The 24680-nt window shown below is 45.7% G+C and overlaps 1 protein-coding gene and 2 pseudogenes across 1 annotated transcript in view; 2 read left to right on the top strand and 1 right to left on the bottom strand.

Annotated features, from left to right (window-relative positions):
- The window catches only part of PGM2 (phosphoglucomutase 2), a 77611-nt gene that overhangs the window by 28118 nt on the left and 24813 nt on the right, over positions 1 to 24680 (bottom strand). The window lies entirely within an intron of this gene.
- LOC121146724 lies at positions 2639 to 6293 on the top strand (annotated as a pseudogene).
- LOC121146723 lies at positions 14382 to 17998 on the top strand (annotated as a pseudogene).

Genomic DNA, 24680 nt, shown 5'->3' with positions numbered 1-24680 from the left:
ATCATTCATCCACTGGTTCACTCCCAAAATCACTACAATGGCTGCAGCTGCATTGGTCTGAAATCAGGAGTTAGCAGCTTGAACCAGCACCCATATGTGATGCCAGTACCACAGCAAACAGCTTTACCTGCTATGTCACAGCACTGGTACCCCTAGTAGAGTCTTATAAGCCTGTATACCTACACTACAACCCTGCACGTCTGCACTTATGTGTGTAAGTAAGAGAAAAACATATATTCAGAAAGTCAAGGGTAACTAGAGCACCTTCATATAAGTCTCAGAATGGACAGCTTTGGAATCTCTCCATAATTGGATATTTTACATCATTCGTGCAATGGATTTGTATTTTGCAACAAGAGGGGCTGGTGTTAAAGGTAAGCTTCTGCCTGCAATGGCAACATCCCATGTGAGTGCTCATTCATACCTTTACCTTGCCCCTTCCAATCCAACTCCCTGCTACTGTATCTGGCAAGGCAATAAGGGATGGCTCAAGTGCCTGGAGCCCTGTGACCTCATGTGACTTGGATGACGGAGATCCAGCTCCTGGGTTGGGCTGGTACAAATGGAGTCATCTCGGCCAAGTGGAGAGTCAAACAACAGATGGAAGATTCTGCCTCATCCCTGCCTCCTAACCCTGTGTGTGTGTGTGTGTGTGTGTGTGTGTGTGTGTGTGTGTGTGTGTGTGTGTTTTAATTCTGCCTTTCAAAGAAAGAAACAAATCCTTTTAAAAACATTGACATGGAAAGGATACAAACTGCTGATTCATGAAGACTAGATGCACCTTTTTGGTAAAGGTGGCATTTTTCATAGATCTCTGTATATTTGAAAGGCAAAGTGACAGCAAGCAAGGGGAGCAGAGGGAGAGAAAGACAGATCCTCCATCCACTGGTTCCCACTCTCCAAATGCCTATGCCAGCTGGGGCTGGGCTAGGACACAGCCAGGAGCCCAGAACGCCATGTGTGTCCCTGACTTTGGTAGCAGGGACCCAGGGACTCAGACCAGCAGCTACTGCCTTTCTCACTGCAACAGCAGGCAGCAGAATAAGAAACACAACAACCAGAACTCACACAGAACGACACTATGACATGTGGCCCTTCAGATCCACTCAGCCCCAACCACTGTGGCCACTTGGGCAATGAACCGGCAAATGGAACACCTTTCTCTCTGTATCTCCTTCTCTCTGTAAGTCTGACATGCCAATAAAAATCAGTAAATCTACATAAAAATAAATAAAGCTGTAGTAACTAAAACCACATGGCACTGGCATGTCCAATGGAACAGAACAGATACCCACAAATTCAGCTATGTGCTCACAAGTGGTTGCTTTCTGACAAAAGTACTTAGACCATATATCTCAAACAAACAAACAAACAAACAAACAAAACAAGTATTACTCTCTATCCCTAACTTCAGAGACACCTTGTGGGGGTCCTTTGATTCAAGCAGAAGGTTTTTTGAAAAAAATCACTCAAAACTGTCTCCAGCTCTGATTGGACCATGTCCTGCTCTGACATCATACAGAACCATTTACAGGTCACAATTCCAAAGCCCTATATAAAGCCCTGGCCGGGCCTGGGCCTTTTGTCCAGGAGCTCTCTCCACTGGAGAGCTCTAGGACCAGCACTAAGCTAGCTGTTTATTTTTTTTTTTTTAACCTCTTTTTTTTTGTTTATTTGTTCTCTTTTCTAATTTGTTAATTTTGTTCTTCCCTCTTAATTTCAGTTTCTATTTCACAGTGTGTATTTCTTTTCCTTAGACACATCCTCCTTCCTTCTCAAAAGTTTTGAAATTTGTTTTGTCACTTAGTTTTTATTTCCATCATTTTATCTGTTGACATTTTTAAAACTTTTAATTTCCATTTCTTATTGTGTTCCATTTTGTGTTTTCTGTTCTCTTCTTGCAATTTTCATTTTTCCGTTAATTTATTTTTAAGGTTTCTTTCTTTCTTTCAGATTTACATTTTTTTTAAATGAGAAGTGAGGAGGTGTCTAAGGAGAAGATGGAGAGACCTACAATGTCTAGCATCATGTTATTCTTAACACCTATTTTGCACAAGGTATCTACTCTCTTTAGTAACATTTTTGATACCTTTATTTTACACCATCATGATATTTTTAACATCTATTTTGCTCTATGGTATCTTTTATCATTATTGATATTTATGATACCTTTATCGTTGGAATATTTTAAAAATCTTTTACACCATCATGATATTTTTAACATCTATTTTGCTCTATTGTATCTTTTCTCATTATTGATGTTTATGATACCTAAATCGCTGGAATATTTAAAAAATCTTTTACACCATCATGTTGTTCTTAACACCTACTTTACTCTATGGTATCTTTTCTCATTATGGATATTTATGATACCTTTTTCGTTAGAATATTTCAAAACTGTTTTACACCATCACGTTATTTTTAACACCTATTTTGTACTATGGTATGTTTTCTCATTATTAATATTTTTGATACCTTTATCGCTAGAATATTTTTAAATGTTTTCTATTTGAGCAATATTAGCATAATAAGCATTGTTTATGGACGTTGGCCTTATACTCATCCTACGTGATGAGTTGGCGTGAGCACTGCTCCACTGAGCAGTGAGTGTGTACCACAGTGGAGAATAAGATCAGCAATGGACTCCAGATCCTCAGCACGACCAGTCGGCACAGGTACAACGGGCAACACTGGCCCACCACATAGAAAGCAGCAACCAAGTAGCCACGTAAGTCACCCCAAGAACCAACAAGGATTCCAGGCTCCCAGCTTACGGCAAGTGGGGCTACAGGGCTTAGGCTCACACACCTGAGTTGGGGGTGAGACATCCCTTTAAGGTAGAAGAAGCAGACAATTGCTCTCCCAGCATCTATGCCTGTCTGGCTCAGACACCTCATGCCTTCAGGACTACTTCTTGCACAGAAACGAAGGGGCCAGCAATAGGGATACAAGCCAGCATGAATATGTTACTGACTTGGATCTTATGTTTCTTCAGCCTTTACATGCATTTTTGACCCTTTTCCCCAGAATAAGCTGCACTTCTCTGGGAATTAGGTTAGCACAGGGAGAGTCTGGTTGCACAGTAGAGGCACCTCAAGGAGAGCTCATGATTTTGCACAGTTATTCTGAGCTTTTATCTGTATTTGTCTCAGCATCTATTAACTGAAACACTGCTGACTTTCAAGGGGAAATTCTTTCTTGGCCCAATACCTTACAAACAGTTTTGTACCCTACTTCCTACTCATTATGGACACATGACACTCTGCACTAAAAATCTCTACACAACAAAAACCAGAAATGTTCACGAAACATTGCAACGCATGTACATGTCCAAGTGCCCTACAGGTCAGAAACCTCCACCTAGCTGACAACCATGGAGATGTCTTAAGTTTATATCATGGTGGGCACCCTTCCATAGCTCAGCCTGCAGAGTGGAGGACTGTAGAGCAGAAGTCTATATCATCGTGGTTTCCTAACACAGTTTTAGACTCACACACACTCAGAGGGAGATTCACTTGGAACAGTGTTACCACAAGCCTGCTCTTCCTCCTCAAGTTGGTCAGTCTTGTGAAATCAGTGCTCTCTTCTTCCATCAGGAACTATCACATCTTGCATGGATTGGCATATTTCCTCTCCCGATGTTGTTTAACTGCAGAGACTCAAACCCAAATATCCCTCTATAGAAGGATTCTTCTGCTCTCACTGGATTGTCTCCTCATTGGACCTAACAACACTCAGCCATAAGTATGCTTGAAACAACTGCATCATACATCTTTCCCTGAACACCTAATGCCACAGAGTAAGTGTCCACGCTTTCACTGGCTTCCTGAGTGTGTATTTTCCAGGCATGATAGCAAAGAAAGTCAGCTTCTGGTGAAGAGTCAGGCTATGTGCAGCACTCTTTGCTTGACAGCCTGAGCTGGCTGCACCTGCTGCTCAGCTGAACACCAAGTTGGGCCGGACCTAAATGTACAAGAACGCCAAGCGTTCTCCTCACGCAGGCATTTCATCCTCTGTGTTCTATCAATTAAACCTCACTTGAGGTGCAATAAAGCTAGATGCTTCAACGTTTCTATAAAGATCATGTCAGTTGTCCCCTAAGTAGCAACATTTTTTACACTACACTACTGTGACACCTTGGTTGAGAAATAGTGCTGAGTTTTATATGGCTTAGTTGTGAAGGATCCCAACCAGAACTGGAATCATTGGGGAGCTGGAAGGACCTAACTTGAATGGAGTCATTAATCTGAAGACAAATGCCAGTTAGTGCTAACAGGACAATGTTAGTGAGCTCCTCAGTTACTAGTTTAAACCTTTACAGATCTACTTCAACTCAGAAAGAACTTCATCATCTTTGAAGTGCACAATCTATTTCCTGCTCCATTCCTTCTCTCGCTTCTCCTGGCACAGAGGGTGCCTGCCTGTTATTTCAAGGGCATTCCCAAAGATTTGCCATCAGAAGATTCCTGAATGGCTCTTCTGGAGGACTCCAGATGACCAGGTTCCTCGAAATGTGTAACACACACACACACACACACACACACACACACACACACACACACACACACGTAGATAACTAAACGATTTCTTCTTTTAAAAGAATGTTTATAATTGGATTACTTGGAGAAGCTGCAAAATGGATATTTTGTGCACCGTGTCCTTATGACCATTTTGTTTGTACTGGGTGAACAACCAATACAAAGTGTTGGGGGATGGGAGAAGCCCACAGAAATTTTCACACATCAAATTAAAGGAGTTGATTACTGTCATTTTGATCATGTGCCTTTTACACATCTGCAGCCCTTAAGGAAGACTTTATGGATTGGAGCATGAGCACTTTAAAGCGATGTAAAATTATGGAGGAGCTACAAAGCTTATAAAGTGCTTCAATGTTACCAATCAGAGCAGTAGTGGAACCATTCCGAGGAGCTTGTAATACCATGCACAGCCTGCTCATCATCAGCCCAGGTGTCACTCCTGGGCACGTGGGGCTTCCAGCATTCCTGCCCAGAGACTCTCCATCACGAAAAGCAGAGGAGCCACTGCCGAGGAGCCGGGAGAGTTTCGGCAGTGCTGGCAAGCTCAAAAGCAGGCTTCCCGGAAGGGACTGCAAAAAGTCTGTGTGATGTGAATTTATGGTGAGTATTCTTGTTGGTGCACTTTCTCATTTTTGATTCTTGTATACGATGAGTCTAAAAAGTCCACGCAAGAATTTATGTATTATTCCCAGAGCCCCCGCAGGCCGAAATGGCACCTGGGTCTGCAGCTGAAGAGGCACAGAGCTGTGCCACGAGGCCAGAGCTGTGTGGGAGCATTGGCACTGCCCACCTTTAGACCAGGGTTCCTGCCATGGCCTTGGCATGAGCAGAGCTGGAGGAGGAGGAGGTGGGGCTGGCTCTGAAGCCAGATCCGGATCCTCTAGAGTGTGCTTGGGCAGGCCAGAGTCTGCTGTGCCTAGAGAGGAGCACCTACCACCAGGCCTCCTCCATCGAACTGCAACAGTGCACCTGATAAGATGCCCATGTCAGATCCTTACCTGCTCAGAGTGGGAAACTGGAGTCAGAATACAGCTACAGTTTCTCCACCCATCTCCCCCACACATCCTGAACAAGGCTTCCTGTGAGGCCTCTTTCTACTGCTCACTTCAATACAGGGGGTTTGCTTTGTTTCATTTTGTTTTGTTTTGTTTTTAAGGTATTGGGCCAGCTAATGGAGACTGGAATCATCAATCCTGAACAGTGTATGACATCTTTTGAGCATATGAAGAAATCTGGCGACTATTAGGTTACAGTTGTAGCACATGTGACTATTGGATAGATTGTTGCTGCGGAAACTCTGAGACTAGAACTTACATTCATCCATTCCTGTGCTGAGAGAGGTAGAGTAGATGATGAGGTTTTCAGTGATGAATGCTGAGCGAAGCAGCTCTTCAAACTGCTAGTAACAACCCTGACATTGCTAAGCAAGAAAGGAAACTGTTCCAAGATTAGCCTTGAATGTCTACCACAAAATGTTGACTTCCACAAAAGGTGGATATGCAGTATCTGAAGAAAATTACACGTGTGGTAGTTTTCTGAAGTAAAAATCTTATGGGAAGAGAATTCACACAGGCATCAATTCTACAAAACTGTGCTCTTCACTGAGAAAACTTGGTTGCTGCAAGCCTCTGACCCCCATAAATACCGGACTGACATTCAGAAGATATAATGTATGTTGTCTATATCATATACAGGAATAGTATAATGACATTTAGAAGATTACTTTGGAATGGTGGGGCATACTGATTGAGTTCAGATTACAAATGTAAATTACAAATGTGTTGATTTTACCAAAGAAATATACTTTCAACTTGAATCTTGTCTTCCATTGTATTTTTTGAAGTCTGGCTTCATTTTGTAGTAGTCAAATTGGTCATAAGTTCATCGATGTCTCTTATATGTACTGCTCACCTCCCAAAGAGCTTGTATCACTAGCCAAGTTGCCACAAGGGCTGCAGGTAAGCCAGCTCGAGTCCAGGAACCAGGAGCTTCTTCCAGGTCTCCCAGGTGGGCACATTTTCCCAAGGCTTTTGGGCCATCCTCTACTGTAGCAGGAAGGGAATTGGAGCAGCCAGATACAAGGCAATACACATGTGGGATCCCGGTGGTAGCAAGCAAGAATTGTAGCCATGTATACAGCAACAGGCCTCTTAAGCAATGCCATATTTTTGCTTTCCATTTCTTTTCACTGTATCTGGTGGGAGGGGAGGACACCAGGGTAGAAGCCACACCCAGCTGCCAAATTGCCACAGAACCCAGCGATCAGGAATGGCCACACAGTGTCGACCCACAGTCCCAATGCGGTGTATGCGCTGAGGGTTCTGTTCAGAAGATGTCGAGAGCTCTGCAATATTGTCAGTCTCACTGATCTGAGAATGAGGGAACACTTTCAATGTCCACTGGCTGACACACTCCACCACTGACTCTCCATTCACCCAGATATTTGCTGCCTTATTTGGGCTGGGCTAGTTGTTCAATCTGTTCTGTTCTTCCTCTGCTATGTAGCAGATGTCCTTTGAAAGCCCAATAGGCTGCCTTAATCTTTAAGTGGATCTGGCCCAGCCGCCTACCACACTGTCGTTTATACTGATGAGGACTAGTTCTCCCATGTGCACACAAGGTCCAGAGCCTAGCAACGTGGACCCTGCCAGACCCACTGCCACAGCTGCTAACAGATCTAGCAAGCTGGATCTAGCAGGTGGGTCAGGTAACCAGGCAGGCACCTTGGACCCCGTGGGACCACCTATCCTGGATTTCACGGACCCAGTACCCACTGTCCTTAGCCTAGCATGGATCACCACACTTCAGCTTCCACCAGCACGTGCTTCAGCCTGGCTCACTCAAGCCTGCCCCAAATCCCAGCCTCGGCTGAGGGAGATGCAGCCTGACCTGGCTCAGCCAGCTCCCTGTCCCAGCCCTGTTGGGTTGTGAGTGGGTTGGTTGCAGCCTGACCCGGCCCCTCATGTGACCTGTCCTGTTCTGCCAGTGGTGCCTATGAACTGGCCTAGCCCTGTCCATCTGCCCCAGACATGACCCACATGTATGATGACCAATACTGTAGCCTATCCTGATTTGGAGTGCCCCTTGCCTTGCTTTCTGCACTCAACTGCAGGGCCTCTGTCCTCACAAAGCAATTCCACAAGCTCTTCTATCAGGTCACCTCTCTGTGCCAAATGTTGCATGCAACAGTGGTCCTTAGTTCAGGTTGCCTTTGTCCACATCCTCTCCTGGTACCAACACTGCCCCTGAACAACTGCTACATACTCAATCTGGTTCTTACCGGTGAAACCTGTATCTTCATATCTTAATTGCTAGGCTAAACACTTGTCCCTACGTTTAGCTTGTAATGTCACTTTCCATGAAGCTTTGGAAGTACATTCATTTTCTTTTCTTGCCTTTGCTTTCATGTTCAAAGATTGGTTAAAAGACACACACACACACACACACACACACACACACACACACACACACATACACGTGGTAGAGGGAGAGAAAGATCTCAGAAAGGACATTGAGGATGGGTCAGGACAAAGTCAGAAGCCAGGAAATTATTCCCACATACAACTACAGGTGTTATCTCCTGCTGCCGCCTAGGCTGCTCATCACCAGGAAGCTGGGATCAGAAGCAAAGTTCGGGACTTGGACACAAGCACTTGGATGCAGTGCAGTCATCGCAATCAGCGTCTTACCACAGTGCCAGTACCTGCCCCTGTTATTAGGCTAGGCATCGTCTGAAACAAACACTAGCACACTGACTTTAAGAACTTGGTGGGCACCAGGGCAATGGAGAGGAGGTAGGATGAATGTGGGCAAGGTGGCTGTGTCATTGCAAATGGAGACACACAGAGATGACAGCTGCTGAGAAGCAGGTGCTTTTAACAGAGGCTGCAACTTTGCCAGCACCTATTCTGCCATTTCTTTTTGCCTAACCAGTAGTTCATATTTGGGCTGCTGAGCTTTGGTTTGTATGTTTTATGGCAACAGCAAGCTCTGCATCTGTGAAACAGGAAAAATGAAACTTTTGAAATTAAAATGACCATGTGCCTTGTCATGTGTCATTGCACTACAGCTCAGGCATCATTGACCTTTTCCCATGGATTTACACAGCTCAGATCCGTCCCGAAGTGACTCCTTTCTGGGATGCCTGCAAGTGCACAGCATGCCGAGTCCATACAATTGGAGTTACTTCAGGAAGGAGAGAGCAGTCTTAAATCTGAACAGTTTCAAATGCACAAAAGTCATTTCAATCGCAAAGCACAAACAGTTCTCAGAGGGTGTGTGAATGTCTGGAAGCACTGTGTTTCTGGAAATGTTTGATTTGTGTTGTAGCCTCACACGGGTGATTCTTGCCTGAGCCGAGGTCAGGGTCCACCTCTCCAGGATTCCCATCTCACCTAGCTGCTTTTTCCTAGCATGTGTCTCACTCAGTCCACTCAACAGCACGGTAGGTGAGTTTACAAATTTCAAGGATTTGGAGAAATTAATGTTATAGGATCTCTTGAAGATAGTTTAAAGAAAAAAGACCTACACTATCCTGAAGTTTATGCTCTACAAAGATAGTACTTTCAGTGAAATGTGTTGATAGAATTTGAGTGCCCACCACGCAAACATTGAAGGGGGTGCTACACATTTCTTCCCTCTAGTGCTCTTGGTCCATTTCTCTGTGATGTCAATGTTAACACCTCAACTCTGAAGCAAGTCTGACACCTGACAGGGTACAACACTTCAGAGAAAACACTGAGAAGGGAAGAACACCGGTATATTCCATTTGTTCAAGGACAACAATGGGAACATTGTGCCATTGTAAGATCAAAGCTCCCTAACAAATTCATTTCCTCCCTTCCTCATCTTTCTCCCACTTTTGTCTCCTTAAATAACTCACACATTATTAAAACAAACTAGACTGGAGCTGGCCTTGCAGCTTAGTGTGTTAGGCTGCCAGCTATAATGCTATCCTCCCTTACCACCACAGGCTCAACTCCTGGCTGCTTCACTTCCAATCTCCTAATGCACCAACAGGAAAGCAGCAGAGGATGGCACAAATACGTGGGCCCCGACATCCTAATGGGAGACCTGGAGGAGGCTCCTGGATTCTGGCACTGGTGTACCCTGCCTCAGCCCTATGACAATTTGGGGGTGAATTGCAAATGGAAAATCTCTTTCTCTTTCTTGTCTCTTTCTCCCACTCTCTAACCCTCTCTCTTCCCTCTCTAACTCTCTCTTTCTTTCCCTCTCTAACGCCCTCTCTCTCTTTCTCTTCCTTCTAACCCCCACTCTCTCTCTTTCTCTCCATGCCTCCCTTGCCTCCATTTCCACACTCTGTAGCTCTATTTTTCAAACAGAAATAAAAGTAAGCATAGTTATTATGTTGCCTTTATCAACATGCTTGCATTTTGTCCTTAAGCAGCCCTAGGCATCCCTGCTTGGTTGAGGTGCTGTCTTCTGCTGTTAGAAAAATGGATTGAGAGGGGGGAGGTCTGTGACTGAGCAGGTCCAGGACCCACCCGCCGCCTTCATTGGGTGGTGAATGGGATTTGGGAGGGGTGCGAACTTAGGCCTAGTAGATTCAAGTTCCAGCAGCCTCCTGGCTGCTGGTGGGTCTCAGAACAGGGCGTCTCATGCCTGGATCTCAGACGACAGCCGCCATGTGCACGTGGTGAGCTGTTCCCGGGCTGGTGCCAGTGCCAGGCTCAGCCTGCTGGCCGCCCGGCCGGGGAATTCTGAGGTTTTGTTTCTTTGATTCGCTGCTTAGTTAGCTTCAGGTTGAACCATTGTGTTTTTAGGACCTGAAACATTTGTAAAGATTCCCACTGGTAGTAACTCTTCCTTTGTAAAACTTGTAATCACTGAACAATGCTGACCACCAAATACCAGTCCATGCAGAAGCTATGGCTTGGGGCTTGTCCTGCAAAAGTAGCTCCAACAGCTGGCTAATGTGTCAACTGGTAATGGAACAGAGTAGATCAGGCACGACTGAGCAAACCTTAGCTCACAAGTAAAACTAGCAACCAGGAGGGAGCACAGGTCATGCAGAGCTAGGCTCTTGTACCTACTGGTCCACATGAGCCAGGGACGCTAAACCACAGTGTCTAAGGCAGAGGTCGGGACAGGTGAGGGGCTGTGCCAAGCTGAGTCAGAGCAACCACTGGCATGCGAGTGATCCATGGCTGGGAACAGGCCTGGTTGGGGAGCTAAGGGGACAATTCTAGCTGGGTTGAGGTTCCTACCAAGGGGTGTGTGACCTGGAATGGGGGCTGCGTTCTGATCGGGAAACGGTTGTAGTCTCCCTTGGCACAAGTGTGGACTGGGATTGGATGCACCAAACCGGGCCAGACCCCCACACCCTCTGGTGTCCTGGAGGACCAGGGCAGATGTGCAATGGACTAGGCAAGGTCTCAAACCCCTACTGAGCCATGTGTGAGCCATATGTGGGTATGGACGAGCCATGGCTGGGCTGAAACATCCAACAGCAAGAACCAGATTGGGTGGAAGGCCAGTCAGGAAAAGCCACAGTTCCTGCTATGACAGGAGGTGGACTGAGTAGGGCTGACTCATGGACCCCCTGGTAAGCGTGAAACCTGGCATTGGGACAGGTTCTGATGGAGGAGCCTGGGCAACTCCTCTGGCAGGACACAGACCCGGCAGGTCAGCGCAAGAAACATGATAGGAAACAGCCCAGAAAAGGCCATGGAAAGCTACCCACTGGCATACAATTGGCAGACGTGGGGGCAAGACCAGGCTGAATCTGTCCACGTCATCCACTGGCAAATCCAGGCACCAGTGTGGGTCAAACCAGGTTCGGTCGCAACAAAGACTAGTGCACAATATGGAATGCCGAGGTGAGGTTGCCTGTACCGGAAGGGACCGCAGCGTCCAACCAGCATGAGAACAAGAAAGGAAGTGGGCAGAGCCAGCAGGGGAATAAGGGAGGGTTCCTTTGCAGGACAGCTACTTCCACAGGAGAGCCTGGGCTGGGATGGGGGCAGACCAGACTAGGCAGAGCTACCACACCTGTGCGCCTCATGTGGACTAGATCAGGGAAAAGCCGGGCTCGGTGGATTATTCCTACTGGTGCAAACAAAATTAAAGTGGGCGAGGGTTGTTTGGGCAGCATCAACTGGAATCTGGGAGTGGGAGAGGCCTGGGAGGGAAAGAGTGGGCTCATCCCTCTTGGGATTTTTGTTGGAAAGGCAGGGTTACCGGCGAATGAAGAGAGACAGAGATCATTCATCCACTGGTTCACTCCCAAAATCACTACAATGGCTGCAGCTGCATTGGTCTGAAATCAGGAGTTAGCAGCTTGCACCAGCACCCATATGTGATGCCAGTACCACAGCAAACAGCTTTACCTGCTATGTCACAGCACTGGTACCCCTAGTAGAGTCTTATAAGCCTGTATACCTACACTACAACCCTGCACGTCTGCATTTATGTGTGTAAGTAAGAGAAAAACATAGATTCAGAAAGTCAAGGGTAACTAGAGCACCTTCATGTAAGTCTCAGAATGGACAGCTTTGGAATCTCTCCGTAATTGGATATTTTAAATCATTTGTGCAATGGATTTGTATTTTGCAACAAGAGGGGCTGATGTTAAAGGTAAGCTTCTGCCTGCAATGGCAACATCCCATGTGAGTGCTCATTCATACCTTTACCTTGCCCCTTCCAATCCAACTCCCTGCTACTGTATCTGGCAAGGCAATAAGGGATGGCTCAAGTGCCTGGAGCCCTGTGACCTCATGTGACTTGGATGACGGAGATCCAGCTCCTGGGTTGGGCTGGTACAAATGGAGTCATCTCGGCCAAGTGGAGAGTCAAACAACAGATGGAAGATTCTGCCTCATCCCTGCCTCCTAACCCTGTGTGTGTGTGTGTGTGTGTGTGTGTGTGTGTGTGTGTGTTTTAATTCTGCCTTTCAAAGAAAGAAACAAATCCTTTTAAAAACATTGACATGGAAAGGATACAAACTGCTGATTCATGAAGACTAGATGCACCTTTTTGGTAAAGGTGGCATTTTTCATAGATCTATGTATATTTGAAAGGCAAAGTGACAGCAAGCAAGGGGAGCAGAGGGAGAGAAAGACAGATCCTCCATCCACTGGTTCCCACTCTCCAAATGCCTATGCCAGCTGGGGCTGGGCTAGGACACAGCCAGGAGCCCAGAATGCCATGTGTGTCCCTGACTTTGGTAGCAGGGACCCAGGGACTCAGACCAGCAGCTACTGCCTTTCTCACTGCAACAGCAGGCAGCAGAATAAGAAACACAACAACCAGAACTCACACAGAACGACACTATGACATGTGGCCCTTCAGATCCACTCAGCCCCAACCACTGTGGCCACTTGGGCAATGAACCGGCAAATGGAACACCTTTCTCTCTGTATCTCCTCTCTCTGTAAGTCTGACATGCCAATAAAAATCAGTAAATCTACATAAAAATAAATAAAGCTGTAGTAACTAAAACCACATGGCACTGGCATGTCCAATGCAACAGAACAGATACCCACAAATTCAGCTATGTGCTCACAAGTGGTTGCTTTCTGACAAAAGTACTTAGACCATATATCTCAAACAAACAAACAAACAAACAAACAAAACAAGTATTACTCTCTATCCCTAACTTCAGAGACACCTTGTGGGGGTCCTTTGATTCAAGCAGAAGGTTTTTTGAAAAAAATCACTCAAAACTGTCTCCAGCTCTGATTGGACCATGTCCTGCTCTGACATCATACAGAACCATTTACAGGTCACAATTCCAAAGCCCTAGATAAAGCCCTGGCCGGGCCTGGGCCTTTTGTCCAGGAGCTCTCTCCACTGGAGAGCTCTAGGACCAGCACTAAGCTAGCTGCTTATTTTTTTTTAAACCTCTTTTATTTTGTTTATTTGTTCTCTTTTCTAATTTGTTAATTTTGTTCTTCCCTCTTAATTTCAGTTTCTATTTCACAGTGTGTATTTCTTTTCCTTAGACACATCCTCCTTCCTTCTCAAAAGTTTTGAAATTTGTTTTGTCACTTAGTTTTTATTTCCATCATTTTATTTGTTGACATTTTTAAAACTTTTAATTTCCATTTCTTATTGTGTTCCATTTTGTGTTTTCTGTTCTCTTCTTGCAATTTTCATTTTTCCGTTAATTTATTTTTAAGGTTTCTTTCTTTCTTTCAGATTTACATTTTTTTTAAATGAGAAGTGAGGAGGTGTCTAAGGAGAAGATGGAGAGACCTACAATGTCTAGCATCATGTTATTCTTAACACCTATTTTGCACAAGGTATCTATTCTCTTTAGTAACATTTTGATACCTTTATTTTACACCATCATGATATTTTTAACATCTATTTTGCTCTATGGTATCTTTTATCATTATTGATATTTATGATACCTTTATCGTTGGAATATTTTAAAAATCTTTTACACCATCATGATATTTTTAACATCTATTTTGCTCTATTGTATCTTTTCTCATTATTGATGTTTATGATACCTAAATCGCTGGAATATTTAAAAAATCTTTTACACCATCATGTTGTTCTTAACACCTACTTTACTCTATGGTATCTTTTCTCATTATTGATACTTATGATACCTTTATCGCTAGAATATTTCAAAACTGTTTTACACCATCACGTTATTTTTAACACCTATTTTGTACTATGGTATGTTTTCTCATTATTAATATTTTTGATACCTTTATCGCTAGAATATTTTAAAATGTTTTCTATTTGAGCAATATTAGCATAATAAGCATTGTTTATGGACGTTGGCCTTATACTCATCCTACGTGATGAGTTGGCGTGAGCACTGCTCCACTGAGCAGTGAGTGTGTACCACAGTGGAGAATAAGATCAGCAATGGACTCCAGATCCTCAGCACGACCAGTCGGCACAGGTGCAACAGGCAACACTGGCCCACCACATAGAAAGCAGCAACCAAGTAGCCACGTAAGTCACCCCAAGAACCAACAAGGATTCCAGGCTCCCAGCTTATGGCAAGTGGGGCTACAGGGCTTAGGCTCACACACCTGAGTTGGGGGTGAGACATCCCTTTAAGGTAGAAGAAGCAGACAATTGCTCTCCTAGCATCTATGCCTGTCTGGCTCAGACACCTCATGCCTTCAGGACTACTTCTTGCACAGAAACGAAGGGGCCAGCAATAGGGATACAACCCAGCATGAATATGTTACTCACTTGGATCTTATGTTTCTTCAGCCTTTACATGCATTTTTGACCCTTTTCCCCAGAATAAGCTGCACTTCTCTGGGAATTAGGTTAGCACAGGGAGAGTCTGGTTGCACAGTAGAGGCACCTCAAGGAGAGCTCATGATTTTGCACAGTTATTCTGAGCTTTTATCTGTATTTGTCTCAGCATCTATTAACTGAAACACTGCTGACTTTCAAGGGGAAATTCTTTCTTGGCCCAATACCTTACAAACAGTTTTGTACCCTACTTCCTACTCATTATGGACACATGACACTCTGCACTAAAAATCTCTACACAACAAAAACCAGAAATGTTCACGAAACATTGCAATGCATGTACATGTGCAAGTGCCCTACAGGTCAGAAACCTCCACCTAGCTGACAACCATGGAGATGTCTTAAGTTTATATCATGGTGTGCACCCTTCCATAGCTCAGCCTGCAGAGTGGAGGACTGTAGAGCAGAAGTTTATATCATCGTGGTTTCCTAACACAGTTTTAGACTCACACACACTCAGAGGGAGATTCACTTGGAACAGTGTTACCACAAGCCTGCTCTTCCTCCTCAAGTTGGTCAGTCTTGTGAAATCAGTGTTCTCTTCTTCCATCGGGAACTATCACATCTTGCATGGATTGGCATATTTCCTCTCCCGATATTATTTAACTGCAGAGACTCAAACCCAAATATCCCTCGATAGAAGGATTCTTCTGCTCTCACTGGATTGTCTCCTCATTGGACCTAACAACACTCAGCCATAAGTATGCTTGAAACAACTGCATCATACATCTTTCCCTGAACACCTAATGCCACAGAGTAAGTGTCCACGCTTTCACTGGCTTCCTGAGTGTGTATTTTCCAGGCATGATAGCAAAGAAAGTCAGCTTCTGGTGAAGAGTCAGGCTATGTGCAGCACTCTTTGCTTGACAGCCTGAGCTGGCTGCACCTGCTGCTCAGCTGAACACCAAGTTGGGCCGGACCTAAATGTACAAGAACGCCAAGCGTTCTCCTCACGCAGGCATTTCATCCTCTGTGTTCTGTCAATTAAACCTCACTTGAGGTGCAATAAAGCTAGATGCTTCAACGTTTCTATAAAGATCATGTCAGTTGTCCCCTAAGTAGCAACATTTTTTACACTACACTACTGTGACACCTTGGTTGAGAAATAGTGCTGAGTTTTATATGGCTTAGTTGTGAAGGATCCCAACCAGAACTGGAATCATTGGGGAGCTGGAAGGACCTAACTTGAATGGAGTCATTCATCTGAAGACAAATGCCAGTTAGTGCTAACAGGACAATGTTAGTGAGCTCCTCAGTTACTAGTTTAAACCTTTACAGATCTACTTCAACTCAGAAAGAACTTCATCATCTTTGAAGTGCACAATCTATTTCCTGCTCCATTCCTTCTCTCACTTCTCCTGGCACAGAGGGTGCCTGCCTGTTATTTCAAGGGCATTCCCAAAGATTTGCCATCAGAAGATTCCTGAATGGCTCTTCTGGAGGACTCCAGATGACCAGGTTCCTCGAAATGTGTAACACACACACACACACACACACACACACACACACACACACACACGTAGATAACTAAACGATTTCTTCTTTTAAAAAAATGTTTATAATTGGATTACTTGGAGAAGCTGCAAAATGGATATTTTGTGCACCGTGTCCTTATGACCATTTTGTTTGTACTGGGTGAACAACCAATACAAAGTGTTGGGGGATGGGAGAAGCCCACAGAAATTTTCACACATCAAATTAAAGGAGTTGATTACTGTCATTTTGATCATGTGCCTTTTACACATCTGCAGCCCTTAAGGAAGACTTTATGGATTGGAGCATGAGCACTTTAAAGCGATGTAAAATTATGGAGGAGCTACAAAGCTTATAAAGTGCTTCAATGTTACCAATCAGAGCAGTAGTGGAACCATTCCGAGGAGCTTGTAATACCATGCACAGCCTGCTCATCATCAGCCCAGGTGTCACTCCTGGGCACGTGGGGCTTCCAGCATTCCTGCCCAGAGACTCTCCATCACGAAAAGCAGAGGAGCCACTGCCGAGGAGCCGGGAGAGTTTCGGCAGTGCTGGCAAGCTCAAAAGCAGGCTTCCCGGAAGGGACTGCAAAAAGTCTGTGTGATGTGAATTTATGGTGAGTATTCTTGTTGGTGCACTTTCTCATTTTTGATTCTTGTATACGATGAGTCTAAAAAGTCCACGCAAGAATTTATGTATTATTCCCAGAGCCCCCGCAGGCCGAAATGGCACCTGGGTCTGCAGCTGAAGAGGCACAGAGCTGTGCCACGAGGCCAGAGCTGTGTGGGAGCATTGGCACTGCCCACCTTTAGACCAGGGTTCCTGCCATGGCCTTGGCATGAGCAGAGCTGGAGGAGGAGGAGGTGGGGCTGGCTCTGAAGCCAGATCCGGATCCTCTAGAGTGTGCTTGGGCAGGCCAGAGTCTGCTGTGCCTAGAGAGGAGCACCTACCACCAGGCCTCCTCCATCGAACTGCAACAGTGCACCTGATAAGATGCCCATGTCAGATCCTTACCTGCTCAGAGTGGGAAACTGGAGTCAGAATACAGCTACAGTTTCTCCACCCATCTCCCCCACACATCCTGAACAAGGCTTCCTGTGAGGCCTCTTTCTACTGCTCACTTCAATACAGGGGTTTTGCTTTGTTTCATTTTGTTTTGTTTTGTTTTGTTTTTAAGGTATTGGGCCAGCTAATGGAGACTGGAATCATCAATCCTGAACAGTGTATGACATCTTTTGAGCATATGAAGAAATCTGGCGACTATTAGGTTACAGTTGTAGAACATGTGACTATTGGATAGATTGTTGCTGCGGAAACTCTGAGACTAGAACTTACATTCATCCATTCCTGTGCTGAGAGAGGTAGAGTAGATGATGAGGTTTTCAGTGATGAATGCTGAGCGAAGCAGCTCTTCAAACTGCTAGTAACAACCCTGACATTGCTAAGCAAGAAAGGAAACTGTTCCAAGATTAGCCTTGAATGTCTACCACAAAATGTTGACTTCCACAAAAGGTGGATATGCAGTATCTGAAGAAAATTACACGTGTGGTAGTTTTCTGAAGTAAAAATCTTATGGGAAGAGAATTCACACAGGCATCAATTCTACAAAACTGTGCTCTTCACTGAGAAAACTTGGTTGCTGCAAGCCTCTGACCCCCATAAATACCGGACTGACATTCAGAAGATATAATGTATATTGTCTATATCATATACAGGAATAGTATAATGACAATTAGAAGATTACTTTGGAATGGTGGGGCATACTGATTGAGTTCAGATTACAAATGAAAATTACAAATGTGTTGATTTTACCAAAGAAATATACTTTCAACTTGAATCTTGTCTTCCATTGTATTTTTTGAAGTCTGGCTTCATTTTGTAGTAGTCAAATTGGTCATAAGTTCATCGATGTCTCTTATATGTACTGCTCACCTCCCAAAGAGCTTGTATCACTAGCCAAGTTGCCACAAGGGCTGCAGGTAAGCCAGCTCGAGTCCAGGAACCAGGAGCTTCTTCCAGGTCTCCCAGGTGGGCACATTTTCCCAAGGCTTTTGGGCCATCCTCTACTGTAGCAGGAAGGGAATTGGAGCAGCCAGATACAAGGCAATACACATGTGGGATCCCGGTGGTAGCAAGCAAGAATTGTAGCCATGTATACAGCAACAGGCCTCTTAAGCAATGCCATATTTTTGCTTTCCATTTCTTTTCACTGTATCTGGTGGGAGGGGAGGACACCAGGGTAGAAGCCACACCCAGCTGCCAAATTGCCACAGAACCCAGCGATCAGGAATGGCCACACAGTGTCGACCCACAGTCCCAATGTGGTGTATGCGCTGAGGGTTCTGTTCAGAAGATGTCGAGAGCTCTGCAATATTGTCAGTCTCACTGATCTGAGAATGAGGGAACACTTTCAATGTCCACTGGCTGACACACTCCACCACTGACTCTCCATTCACCCAGATATTTGCTGCCTTATTTGGGCTGGGCTAGTTGTTCAATCTGTTCTGTTCTTCCTCTGCTATGTAGCAGATGTCCTTTGAAAGCCCAATAGGCTGCCTTAATCTTTAAGTGGATCTGGCCCAGCCGCCTACCACACTGTCGTTTATACTGATGAGGACTAGTTCTCCCATGTGCACACAAGGTCCAGAGCCTAGCAACGTGGACCCTGCCAGACCCACTGCCACAGCTGCTAACAGATCTAGCAAGCTGGATCTAGCAGGTGGGTCAGGTAACCAGGCAGGCACCTTGGACCCCGTGGGACCACCTATCCTGCATTTCACGGACCCAGTACCCACTGTCCTTAGCCTAGCATGGATCACCACACTTCAGCTTCCACCAGCACGTGCTTCAGCCTGGCTCACTCAAGCCTGCCCCAAATCCCAGCCTCGGCTGAGGGAGATGCAGCCTGACCTGGCTCAGCCAGCTCCCTGTCCCAGCCCTGTTGGGTTGTGAGTGGGTTGGTTGCAGCCTGACCCGGCCCCTCATGTGACCTGTCCTGTTCTGCCAGTGGTGCCTATGAACTGGCCTAGCCCTGTCCATCTGCCCCAGACATGACCCACATGTATGATGACCAATACTGTAGCCTATCCTGATTTGGAGTGCCCCTTGCCTTGCTTTCTGCACTCAACTGCAGGGCCTCTGTCCTCACAAAGCAATTCCACAAACTCTTCTATCAGGTCACCTCTCTGTGCCAAATGTTGCATGCAACAGTGGTCCTTAGTTCAGGTTGCCTTTGTCCACATCCTCTCCTGGTACCAACACTGCCCCTGAACAACTGCTACATACTCAATCTGGTTCTTACCGGTGAAACCTGTATCTTCATATCTTAATTGCTAGGCTAAACACTTGTCCCTACGTTTAGCTTGTAATGTCACTTTCCATGAAGCTTTGGAAGTACATTCATTTTCTTTTCTTGCCTTTGCTTTCATGTTCAAAGATTGGTTAAAAGACACACACACACACACACACACACACACACACACACACACACACACACACATACACGTGGTAGAGGGAGAGAAAGATCTCAGAAAGGACATTGAGGATGGGTCAGGACAAAGTCAGAAGCCAGGAAATTATTCCCACATACAACTACAGGTGTCATCTCCTGCTGCCGCCTAGGCTGCTCATCACCAGGAAGCTGGGATCAGAAGCAAAGTTCGGGACTTGGACACAAGCACTTGGATGCAGTGCAGTCATCGCAATCAGCGTCTTACCACAGTGCCAGCACCTGCCCCTGTTATTAGGCTATGCATCGTCTGAAACAAACACTAGCACACTGACTTTAAGAACTTGGTGGGCACCAGGGCAATGGAGAGGAGGTAGGATGAATGTGGGCAAGGTGGCTGTGTCATTGCAAATGGAGACACACAGAGATGACAGCTGCTGAGAAGCAGGTGCTTTTAACAGAGGCTGCAACTTTGCCAGCACCTATTCTGCCATTTCTTTTTGCCTAACCAGTAGTTCATATTTGGGCTGCTGAGCTTTGGTTTGTATGTTTTATGGCAACAGCAAGCCCTGCATCTGTGAAACAGGAAAAATGAAACTTTTGAAATTAAAATGACCATGTGCCTTGTCATGTGTCATTGCACTACAGCTCAGGCATCATTGACCTTTTCCCATGGATTTACACAGCTCAGATCCGTCCCGAAGTGACTCCTTTCTGGGATGCCTGCAAGTGCACAGCATGCCGAGTCCATACAATTGGAGTTACTTCAGGAAGGAGAGAGCAGTCTTAAATCTGAACAGTTTCAAATGCACAAACGTCATTTCAATCGCAAAGCACAAACAGTTCTCAGAGGGTGTGTGAATGTCTGGAAGCACTGTGTTTCTGGAAATGTTTGATTTGTGTTGTAGCCTCACACGGGTGATTCTTGCCTGAGCCGAGGTCAGGGTCCACCTATCCAGGATTCCCATCTCACCTAGCTGCTTTTTCCTAGCATGTGTCTCACTCAGTCCACTCAACAGCACGGTAGGTGAGTTTACAAATTTCAAGGATTTGGAGAAATTAATGTGATAGGATCTCTTGAAGATAGTTTAAAGAAAAAAGACCTACACTATCCTGAAGTTTATGCTCTACAAAGATAGTACTTTCAGTGAAATGTGTTGATAGAATTTGAGTGCCCACCACGCAAACATTGAAGGGGGTGCTACACATTTCTTCCCTCTAGTGCTCTTGGTCCATTTCTCTGTGATGTCAATGTTAACACCTCAACTCTGAAGCAAGTCTGACACCTGACAGGGTACAACACTTCAGAGAAAACACTGAGAAGGGAAGAACACCGGTATATTCCATTTGTTCAAGGACAACAATGGGAACATTGTGCCATTGTAAGATCCAAGCTCCCTAACAAATTCATTTCCTCCCTTCCTCATCTTTCTCCCACTTTTGTCTCCTTAAATAACTCACACATTATTAAAACAAACTAGACTGGAGCTGGCCTTGCAGCTTAGTGTGTTAGGCTGCCAGCTGTAATGCTATCCTCCCTTACCACCACAGGCTCAACTCCTGGCTGCTTCACTTCCAATCTCCTAATGCACCAACAGGAAAGCAGCAGAGGATGGCACAAATACGTGGGCCCCGACATCCTAATGGGAGACCTGGAGGAGGCTCCTGGATTCTGGCACTGGTGTACCCTGCCTCAGCCCTATGACAATTTGGGGGTGAATTGCAAATGGAAAATCTCTTTCTCTTTCTTGTCTCTTTCTCCCACTCTCTAACCCTCTCTCTAACCCTCTCTTTCTTTCCCTCTCTAACGCCCTCTCTCTCTTTCTCTTCCTTCTAACCCCCACTCTCTCTCTTTCTCTCCATGCCTCCCTTGCCTCCATTTCCACACTCTGTAGCTCTATCTTTCAAACAGAAATAAAAGTAAGCATAGTTATTATGTTGCCTTTATCAACATGCTTGCATTTTGTCCTTAAGCAGCCCTAGGCATCCCTGCTTGGTTGAGGTGCTGTCTTCTGCTGTTAGAGAAATGGATTGAGAGGGGGGAGGTCTGTGACTGAGCAGGTCCAGGACCCACCTGCCGCCTTCATTGGGTGGTGAATGGGATTTGGGAGGGGTGCGAACTTAGGCCTAGTAGATTCAAGTTCCAGCAGCCTCCTGGCTGCTGGTGGGTCTCAGAACAGGGCGTCTCATGCCTGGATCTCAGACGACAGCCGCCATGTGCACGTGGTGAGCTGTTCCCGGGCTGGTGCCAGGCTCAGCCTGCTGACCACCCGGCCGGGGAATTCTAAGGTTTTGTTTCTTTGATTCTAAGGTTTTGTTGCTTTGATTCGCTGCTTAGTTAGCTTCATTGTGTTTTTAGGACCTGAAACATTTGTAAAGATTCCCACTGGTAGTAACTCTTCCTTTGTAAAACTTGTAATCACTGAACAATGCTGACCACCAAATACCAGTCCATGCAGAAGCTATGGCTTGGGGCTTGTCCTGCAAAAGTAGCTCCAACAGCTGGCTAATGTGTCAACTGGTAATGGAACAGAGTAGATCAGGCACGACTGAGCAAACCTTAGCTCACAAGTAAAACTAGCAACCAGGAGGGAGCACAGGTCATGCAGAGCTAGGCTCTTGTACCTACTGGTCCACATGAGCCAGGGACGCTAAACCACAGTGTCTAAGGCAGAGGTCGGGACAGGTGAGGGGCTGTGCCAAGCTGAGTCAGAGCAACCACTGGCATGCGAGTGATCCATGGCTGGGAACAGGCCTGGTTGGGGAGCTAAGGGGACAACCCTAGCTGGGTTGAGGTTCCTACCAAGGGGTGTGTGACCTGGAATGGGGGCTGCGTTCTGATCGGGAAACGGTTGTAGTCTCCCTTGGCACAAGTGTGGACTGGGATTGGATGCACCAAACCGGGCCAGACCCCCACACCCTCTGGTGTCCTGGAGGACCAGGGCAGATGTGCAATGGACTAGGCAAGGTCTCAACCCCTACTGAGCCATGTGTGAGCCATATGTGGGTATGGACGAGCCATGGCTGGGCTGAAACATCCAACAGCAAGAACCAGATTGGGTGGAAGGCCAGTCAGGAAAAGCCACAGTTCCTGCTATGACAGGAGGTGGACTGAGTAGGGCTGACTCATGGACCCCCTGGTAAGCGTGAAACCTGGCATTGGGAGAGGTTCTCATGGAGGAGCCTGGGCAACTCCTCTGGCAGGACACAGACCCGGCAGGTCAGCGCAAGAAACATGATAGGAAAGAGCCCAGAAAAGGCCATGGAAAGCTACCCACTGGCATACAATTGGCAGACGTGGGGGCAAGACCAGGCTGAATCTGTCCACGTCATCCATTGGCAAATCCAAGCACTAGTGTGGGTCGAGCCAGGTTCGGTCACAACAATGACTAGTGCACAATATGAAATACCAAGGTGAGGTTGCCTATACCAGAAGGTAGCACCCGCAGCGCTTAACCAGCATGAGAACAAGAAAGGAAGGGGGCAGAGCCGGCAGAGGAATAAGGGAGGGTTCCTTTACTGGACAGCTACAACCACACGAGTAGGCTGGGATGGGGGCAGACCAGACTAGGCAGGGCTACAACACCTGTGCACCTCATGTGGACTAGATCAGGGAAAAGCCGGGCTGGGCAGATTATTCCTACTGGTGCAAACAAAATTAGAGTGGGTGAGTGTTGTTCAGGCTTAGCCACAGCATCAGCTGGAATCTGGGAGTGGGAGAGGCCTGGGAGGGAAATAGTGGGCTCATCCCTCTTGGGTTACCACTTCCATGGGAGGACATAAAACTAAGATAGTGGCTGGGGTGGAATGGGGTGTGGGACAGACTGGATTACTGCTACACATACTGGCAAACCAGGGTAGGGGGCGGGCCTGGTGGGGGTTCTTGCGGTTCGCTCCAACCAGGCTGCAGTTCCCACTGGTTTATGTGAGAGCCGAGTATGTGCTGGACAGAACCAGGCTGGACTGCAACATCCATTGGTTCCATTAGAAGTTGGCAATAAAAACAGAACTAACCCAGCAATTACAACCACCAGCTAATCAGGGTGATGGACTGTGCCAGGCCCTATACTTGCTAGCACATACAAGAAGTTTCTTTGGAGATCTCCCCAATCAAAATGCTGCACTCAGAACCCTAACAAGAAAGGAGAGAAGACAGAACAGGTCAACCAACCATCTCAGCTATGATGGACTATGTCAATCAGTGGATTTTTCAAAGACCTCATAGTTCTTGGAGTGGCAAGACTGGCAGCGATATATAACTGTTGAAACTTCAAAACCACTTGAGCAAGAACCTCAAAGATTGCCCTACATCTGGGATCTGGGGAGGATGGGAAATTGGGTGGGCCTTTTCCCTTAATACCCCCCTTTAAACATGAAGGTAACAATATGGAAAACATACTAGTATTATTCACTTTCCTGTAGCCCTTGAACCTTCTTACTCTAACTAACTATGTAAAGAATGTCAAAATAAATTTTATTAATAAAAAAATAATAAACATAAAAAAACTCAAAAAAAAACAAAGGAGAATACATATAAAATAACACTAATTACTAACCTATTCATCAAGTCTTGTTTTTAACTATAGCACAATGATTCATTTATATGTTGACTTAAGTTTTTGGCACTGAGTTTTTTATGTGCAGAACAAAATCAGTACCACTGTATACATTCACTGTGCAATCTGACCCTGGATCAAGACAAAACATGCTCTTTGGGAGAGCTGGCAAGCCTGAGTGGGTGTCTATCTGGCCAAGTCACAGTCCTTAGGTACCTCCTGGTGCTGCTAGGAAGCCATCTGTAGATACCAATGCTGTTTATCCTCAGTTGACTTTAAGTACAAGTGAGGATCCTAGGCCATCTAGAGTGGTCACACTGCATTTGAAAGGCATTATAAGCAGAACTGATGCTTTTCTGAAGAATTCCACTGGTAGATACAGCTGTCATCCTGGCCTGAGAAATTTAGATGCTCGCC

This window comes from Ochotona curzoniae, unplaced genomic scaffold (genome assembly GCF_017591425.1).
Source record: "Ochotona curzoniae isolate NIBS_2020 unplaced genomic scaffold, NIBS_Ocur_1.0 scaffold_4505, whole genome shotgun sequence".
NCBI lineage: Eukaryota > Metazoa > Chordata > Mammalia > Lagomorpha > Ochotonidae > Ochotona > Ochotona curzoniae.
The sequence above is the reverse complement of the archived record's forward strand: the minus strand, read 5'-3'. Positions and strand labels throughout refer to the sequence as shown.